This window comes from Cuculus canorus, chromosome 10 (assembly GCF_017976375.1).
Source record: "Cuculus canorus isolate bCucCan1 chromosome 10, bCucCan1.pri, whole genome shotgun sequence".
In the NCBI taxonomy this organism is placed as follows: domain Eukaryota; kingdom Metazoa; phylum Chordata; class Aves; order Cuculiformes; family Cuculidae; genus Cuculus; species Cuculus canorus.
In genome coordinates this window covers 15,963,720-15,971,944 of record NC_071410.1, presented here as the reverse complement: position 1 = coordinate 15,971,944, position 8,225 = coordinate 15,963,720, and positions in this window count along the sequence as shown.

Here is an 8,225-nt window from a genome sequence, read left to right as displayed (position 1 = left end):
CCAGCCCACACCCCCTCCTCGGCGCTGGCCCCGGGGAGCACACGGGTGCTGAGCCACCACTGAAGAGATGCTGGAAAACATAACTCAGGCGTACAGAGCTACATGAACCGTAAAAAAGGAGGCAAAGAAAACCGATTCAGACGAGGTTTTATGATCATAGCTTGAGAAAGAAGAGGGGTTTTGCTCCCACTTCCTCGAGCATTTCTTTTTATCGCTGTAACGATGCCTTGCTGACTGGAAGAGCCTGCGGACTTTTAGCCTGGCTTAAAACAAATCCACCTACAGCACCAAGGAGACTTCAACTACCACTGAAAGAGGGTGGAGACAGAGATATTCATCATTTAATGAAAAGCATATCAAATTTGATAGATTCTAAATTCCTTTTAAAATGACACTGATTAGTCCTAATCGGTGCAGGAGTCTGCATTACAGCAGCTGAATGTGAAATCAAATAAATTGCAGTTAAAAATATTCAAATTTTAAATAAAAATTGTGGGCTTTGGGTTTTGGTTTTTTTTTTTTCTTTTTCTATCCCAAGAACATATTTGACAATCAATTGTGCAATAAGTTAAGAAACTGTTACACTTTTAGTTGAAAAAAAGTCAATAAAAAGAGTCAAGGACAGCACTTCGGACAGACTGCCCATTTCATACCCAAGGGTGAAAACAACCAATTCCACTGCTGTCAATGAAATTATATACATGTATATCTTATGCCATCATCTAAAATACGGCAGTCACTATGTGGTATCTCACATTACTGCTTTTATGCTTTACTGGTACCCACTTCGCAGTGCCGAATGCTTCACGATGCCCCTGTAGGGGCCAAGGAAATAGATGCTGGTGGTAGGGCAGGAACACGCCGAGACACCACTCTGCAAGGCACTGACCCAGCTGCTAAGTCAGGCAGCCGCAAGAGGGAAAGAAAGGGAAAAATAAAGCAGAACAGCGTTTTCCAGGCTGAAAAATCTTATAGCCATGACAAATCCATTCAGAAGACCTAAAAAAATGGAAATTTGGGGAAAATATGGGAAGTTGGATAACTGGCTTTTGTAGAACTTCCATCCTAAATTCCCGCTGAACAAGCTCAGACCTTTGAATTCATTTCTCTCTGTAGCTGGAGGGCCACTGGGAGGACACAGCAAGACACACTAGTGGAGAAAACACAGTCCAAGAGAGGCTGATGCAGAGCTTTTTTTTTTCCCCCTGATGATTCAGAAAGAACCCCTTCCCAAAGCCCCAACGAGAGATCACTCCAGTACGGTGAGGACCTCCTTAGGACATTATCTTAAGAAAGGCACTACACGAGAAAGTGGGAAGAGTGGTCCTTGTGATGGAAATGGAATAACCAGCTTATGCATTCCCACTGACCCGTAGTGATGGGTGTCATAAGGACCTGAAACGAGCCCAAATACTTCCCCAGACGGCGTTATGGTCAGTGTGGAATTCGTATTAGGGCTCGAGCCTCTTACGGCAGCCCTTCTGCTGCCATGCACCTACTGAAAACCAGCACAAGGATGAACTACAGGAGTGGATCGCTTTATGCTGCAGACGACAGGCGAATATCAGGCTACTGGAGGACTGGAGGGGAGACAAACAGCTTCTGCACAGCGTAACGCACCACCACTTACACTCCTGGGCTATTCTAGGTACTAGAATAAATTCAGCTATGTTTATGCTGCACTTAAGCCTGAATGCAAAAGTATTCTCTTCCCCAACTTTCTGGGCAAATAAGAGAACAATGAAATTTTCTCCCCAGGAGCCAAACATCACTTCCCTGACCTTTTCCTCCGGTGGGAAGTACAGCATTCTTCCCCACAGTGATGCTTCAGCACTTAAAACACATTTTCCATTACACATCCAAACCAGAACATCTGTAAATCGCACCCTGACAGTACTGAAAAGTACAGTTTGTTCTCAAATTTCTCAGTCACTAAAACCATGTAAACATCTCATGTTTTACCTTTCTACTCTGACAGGTCCTTTATTTCTATTAGAGGCTCCTGTAATTTAATATTTTCCTAACGTATTAGTATTTTCTTCAGACAGAAAACTCAGCCCATTTTAATCTAGAAATTAATTCCTTTTGGTTCCAACAGTACTTGGCATTTTGTTCATTAGCACAGAGGTAATCCTCCATCTGCTGAAAGGTGAACGCCTCTGCAGAGGTGAAGGCTGCGGGAGCACACGGCAGAGCTGTTCTTGGGAGAGGAGAACATGAAGCACTTTGTACAAAGACGCTTGTTAACCAATTTTATCTTCACCCTGAACTGGCTTATCATGACCTTCTCTCCTCTTTAAAAAAAAAAAAAGGTATTTTCTGTTGTTACAGTAAAGCAACAGAATCAGCTCTGCTTATTTGTTTCTTCCTGTAGAGATTTAAAGTTTGTGATGATTTGCAGGTACAAAGCGTGGGGGGTGAGGGTGGAAGAAGAGAAAAAAACCCACAGAAAACCCCGAGGCCTCCAAGCACGGCAGCGAGTGCGGCACCACGGGCTCAGGTCCATCCCAGCCGCAGGGCCCCAAAGAAGGGGACGCGCCACACCCCACCTTCTACACTCCCTCATCCTAAAATCATTTTACCACACTTAGTCTTGCCATGGGTGTTAACCAGATGGAAAGTGGGAAGGCTGTGGGGCTGGGGATGCTCTGCATCTCTCCCGACCGTCACCTCCTCTCATACCAACCGAGTAAATCTCTGCTGACACAGATCCAGCGACTAAACAGGTATACACGGAATATTAAATACTCCCTGAAGGAGTAAAATATTAATACGGTGTACAGTAAAATAGATTTGCCTCGTAATTCTGGAAATGCCTGCTGAGACAGCTGAATGTGAAAACTGCTTGATCCTGGCTTAAGTCGATTAAAGATGACCCGTTTCCTCGGGGCAGCCCGCGGGGTCTCTGCTCCAGCCAGGTCATACCTGCTGCAGCGTGGGGGCTGCTGGGCCTCTGGTTCCAAGAACCGGGAGAGCCCAGCGGAGGCTTCCAGGGGGTCACGACCCACTTGGAAAGGACAAGGGAGCCAGGCTGTGCGGGTTCCAAATGGGAGCGGCCCCTGGGAGCTCAGCACCGGGCACTGGGCTCCAGCTCCTTCGGGCCAGGGCAAGGAAAAGAGCTGTGGCTGAGGATGCTCAGCTGGGACAGACATAGAACAGAGCCAGGAGGGCACCACAATCCCTCCCATCCTTCACAGGGTTTACAGCTTAGCTACAAAAAAAAGCTATTCCATTTAGGGCAACTTCAACTGGCTGACTTGAACTTTCAGAGGGATGCTGGACCAGATGATCTCTACAGATCCTTTCCAATCAGCATTTCTATGATTCTACAATCTTTAATTAAACAGTATAACTATGTTATAACAAAATTTTGTTGCTTCAATAACATTTTGGATGGTGTAAATAAATATTTGCAGCTTTCCCTCCGCTTGGTTGGACAGTAAGGGCTATCCCAAATAAAAGCATCAAGCTGTCTGCTAGGATGAAGGTTATCCTCGCTCTAACATGTTAGGTGTGAAAAACTATACTGAAACAGTGCTCAAAAGCCTTGGTTCTCCAAGAAATATATATTTTTAAAAAAAAGGCAATATGGACAAAAAAAGCTCCCTATATTTCAGAAGGATGGCAGAAAAAAACCACCTGCATCTCAGTCAGGGATAGCAGACAAAAGTAACTGAAAAAACACCCAATGTTTGAACAAATTCACCCAGCGTTTGAACAAATCAAATAGGCCAAACTCTATGAATAAGTTACCAGAAATGATCTATCCAGATCTGATTCTCATACAAAGCGAGCAAAGTCTCATCCTGAATGCTACGGTACTAGAATGAAAACAGAATTAATATTTTAATTTGACTTTTGCAAAAGCTACAAGGAATCACTTTAAAAACATCACACTGATGTGCACCGTATTACTGACCTAAGCTTCACTTAGCATAATTGCTAGCATCATCCTTTGAAAGCAGAATTCTCTGTAATCAGCTGTACACAACTGTATTTACCAATATGCATCTGCCCTGAAAGATAAAGCTCAGTTCCCCAAATGATTCATCCCAAATTCCCAAAAAACACATCCTCCTCTATACCTCAGAATTGTACGGAAATGGTCGACCATTACAGGAAAGAATCACTGTTCTTAAATTCAGACAAGAATCAGCCTTCTCAACATATGCAGGTGAAAGAGGGTGCGCTGGTATCTGCCCGTCTGCCACCTCAACTCCCTCAACACTTCTGCCCACTGCCCATCACCCACAGCAGCATCCGAGGACGGAGATGGTGGTGGGCTCATACCTGTCCCCAAATCGGGGACACAGAGTGGAGTAAGAGGGGTCTTCTAAACTCACATGGAACCAGGGAATAAAGCAGTGACATTTTTGGTCCTCATTTCAGAAGGACTTCTTCCAAAGCTAAGTAGGAATGAGTTACGACTGCTTCTAGTCGAGTGTTTCAAAAAACAATGTCTCTGGTAAACCATGAGCTGCGTAAGCGGCCCCACTCCTCACCCTGCAGGTCCTACAGGGACAAGAGGTCTCCCCAACGCTGATGCATCAAATCTGGCTTTTTGTTCCTACAACAGAGTGGTCTGAAAGCCTTGGCCCAAACCCAAGCTGCTTTATTTCTCTGTAATTTTCTGATTAAAAAAAAAAATGTAGTGTCTCACTCCCCGAGGCAGGTGAGCTCAAGCTGACCACACCAACCAACGGAAAATGAGCTGGACAGCAAAGGCAACTCCTTCGGAGGAGACAAAAGGTGGCTGGCCCAGCGTTACAGGACTTGCAAGGCCACTGGCAGCTTGGTGAAGAGCTAAGGGAGGAGTAACCAACTAACCCTTCAGAGAGGAGATGGGCACCACACGTCTGACACCATCCAGCAGCAGAGCTCGAGGAGGAACCGTGCTGTGGCCAAGCTGTCAGCCAGCAGCCCAGCACGCTGACTGGTCCCAGGCTGGTGTAAACTAGACCTGGTGCCGTGCTTTGTGCATGTGTGTCTGTGTTTGGTAGCACATGAGTCACTGTCCACCTGCAAGACCACACACGTCGTCCTTTCAAGTTAGAATGTTTTTGTTTATGCACCACTGCATGGTGTGGTTTGGTTCTACGCACCGCGCCACACATTTCTGGTAAATGAACAGAAAATCAACAGCAAATTAAAGACAAAAAATTGAAATAAATCTGACTTTCCTTGCAGATAGGGTTTTAAGAAAAGTCTAAAAGACGTCTTTTGAACTTTAATAATGAATCAAGTGACCTAAATCTAATGTTAACAAAAGGAACAGTGTGTGAAGAGATGATGCTTCTGAACTGTCTGAATCCACTGAATCTGTGGCTCTGTCACAAACTAGGACAAATCAGCAGCATGCCACGACAAACATAAACGAGCTGTTCTCTTTGGTTAACTTGACACAAACCTCAGGAAAAGAGAGGTAATGCAGACAGCCAAAATCACGTCCCTGGCAGTCTCTGTTCTACAGGGCGCCAGTGCTTTCCGTCAGATCTATGAATCTAACCCAGGTGAGTTAGAGAACTACACAAGTTAAAAGATGTTCTGAAGCCGAAGATGAAGTGTTGCAAAAAAACCCCCAAAAAAACCCAAACAAAAAAAACCCAACAACACTGAATTGTAATGAAAGCAACTTTAAATAGAACATCTGTTCCTTTTAGCTTTGTGGTTCTTCAAACAAGTTGTTTTCACCGAGAACAAAATATGGATTTGAGCAAGAAAAAAACCCAGTTCCTACACAAGAAAAATGGATAGTCCAAATCTGTAGGCTTCTCCAAGTAGAGGTATTTAAACAATATGCCCTCAGACCATAACATCAGTGTCTCCAAAGTATGGAAGTGACAAGATAGTGTTCTCACTGACAAAGCCTCTTCCCTAATTCACTCTCGGCCTCGTAGAGCACTTCAATTCCTGGCTGTAATGGAAGACTTCAGTCCAAAAACCGCCCCAAAAAATCTGCTTTTCAAGATGCAAAAGATTATGAGCCAGCAACAGAAATAATGAAAAGACAAGTTTTGTCAGTTGATAGGTAAGAACAGCTGTGTAAAAGACAGTTCAGTATTTTAAGATGAAAAATACAAAGAGCAAGCTAAATATAAGATATGCCGTATCTTTTAGTGCTTTTGCACATGATAAGAAAAACAAGTGGATGTGGTTTGCTTTTTTGCTTTTGGTGGAGGTTCAGCTGCCTAAGGAAAAAAAAACCAGAATATAAACCTGTGAAGAGTCACAAGAGATATGCGCGTACATCATTCAAGAACTGCGGTTTAACTGCTATTTAAAAAGTGACAACAAATTGCATGGCTTCCTGGAATGGCCATATGGTGTGGTAAGAAAAGAGGTTTCACATGGAGCTGCCAACGTAGAACTCCGGCTGAAGCCCTCTATCGGACACTCAGGCTGAGCAGAGCAATGTCAGAAGGCTGAGATGAAGCTCCGTCATATGCACCACAGCTCTGACCCAACCCAACCACTGACTGCATTAACTATGGCACATTGTTCACATCAATTCCCAAGGAATCACTCTCACACAATGCCTGTTCATAGACATTACGGGCAATTTTGAGAGAAAGGTACAGAGGAAATAGTGCAAATTCAGGTCAAATATATTTAATAAGCAGTCTAGAGAAAAGTGAAATAGGCACAAGGACACCTCCCCCCGAAATTCTGACAAATCAATCACAACCGTACAGGGGGGTGGTGAAAAGGAAGGAGGAGGGGGAAAAAGGCTTTCTCAAAGGCACTCTTAGAGAATAGTAAGAAACAGGATGTTGGTTACTTAATCAAGAGAGCATTCTAGGTATGTCCACAGTCTGGCAAACTTGAAACAAAACACCGCTGTTTGCATCAATCTGACCTGCCCATTTCCCACTTCAACACGCAAGGACCCGTCATCACCAAACTAATTAATCTATTTCTCCGAAACCTTACTTGAATGCTTTCATGACTTTAACAACCAACTACATTTCTCTTCCTGATATGAAATGTTCCAGGACCCCTACAGGTTTCATCATTTTGATTTTTAGTTTACTGTATTTTTTTTTTATTAGCTCTTCCAAAAGTGTAGAATTCAAGCTGTTTCCACAGCTGAACATAGATTTCAATTTTAAAAGTGGTAGCAGCAGCTTTTTCTTTGACAAAAATAGTTAATATAGGCAAAATATGATCAGCTTTTTTTCCTCTTTTTCCAATCAAAAAACACTTGGAAAAGTTTACCAGAAATAACACAATCAGTTTTCGGAAGCATGACTACATTACAAAGCAGCACACATATTCTCTAGGAAAACAGAACTTTGCAGTGTACTGCCAGACAACACAACACGTTTTGGATCATTTTAGGGGGCAGAGTTATCACTTCCTACCACTGTACTGCCACTATAGCTTACACCTACAAAATCTTGCAGTAGCTACAAAAAATGCATCAAAATAAGCAATTGAATCCCTGCTTGGAAGGCACTCGTTTACAAAGAAACTGTAACAACTCAAGTTTAGCCGTTAAAAATTTCTGAAATTATTAAGATTTAATTGAAGAAATACACTGAAGAAAGCTCAGTAACATGAAAAAGGGATACAGGACAGAAAGACGACCAAGGAAAATGAGAGGCACAACTGACACCGAGTTGTTACTTTTTTAATAGATTATAAAGCAGTACTGTCCTACATTACCTTGTTTTCCACATCATCATCCACCTCCTGCGAAGAGATGATCCCCTCTGGGTGCCAATAAATACCAAGAAGTAAACAATCTCAGCACTAGAGATTGCTTAGGATTACGAAAAATGAGGGAATGGCATAAACTGTTTCAGAATCATGAACTGATTAAAGAAAATTAAATTAAAAGTAGGAATGAGTATATTTTTAAAGAACTAATTCTGAAGCACTAATTTACAGTTTTGACAAATGCTTTCAAGACTGAACAAGCCCTCGACATTCATCAGGCTAGTAAAAAAATAGTAGCTATAGGTTGAAAAGCTGAACAACGCTATTGTGAATCAAAGAGTCTCAAAAACCTTAAGGTTTTTTATGGGTAGAAGTTAAAAGTTAACAGTGTCGGCACCCTGCAATCCCATGCTAGGAGAAGTGTATGTGTAAGCTTCCAGGAAAACGAACAGGAGTAAATTCTACAAGGGCAATTCTTTAGTTATACTGAGATTAGAGAAGATGGGGACTTACTGCCTCTAACAAGGTACAGGAACCAGCACCACACCATCCGAAGGAAAAAAACA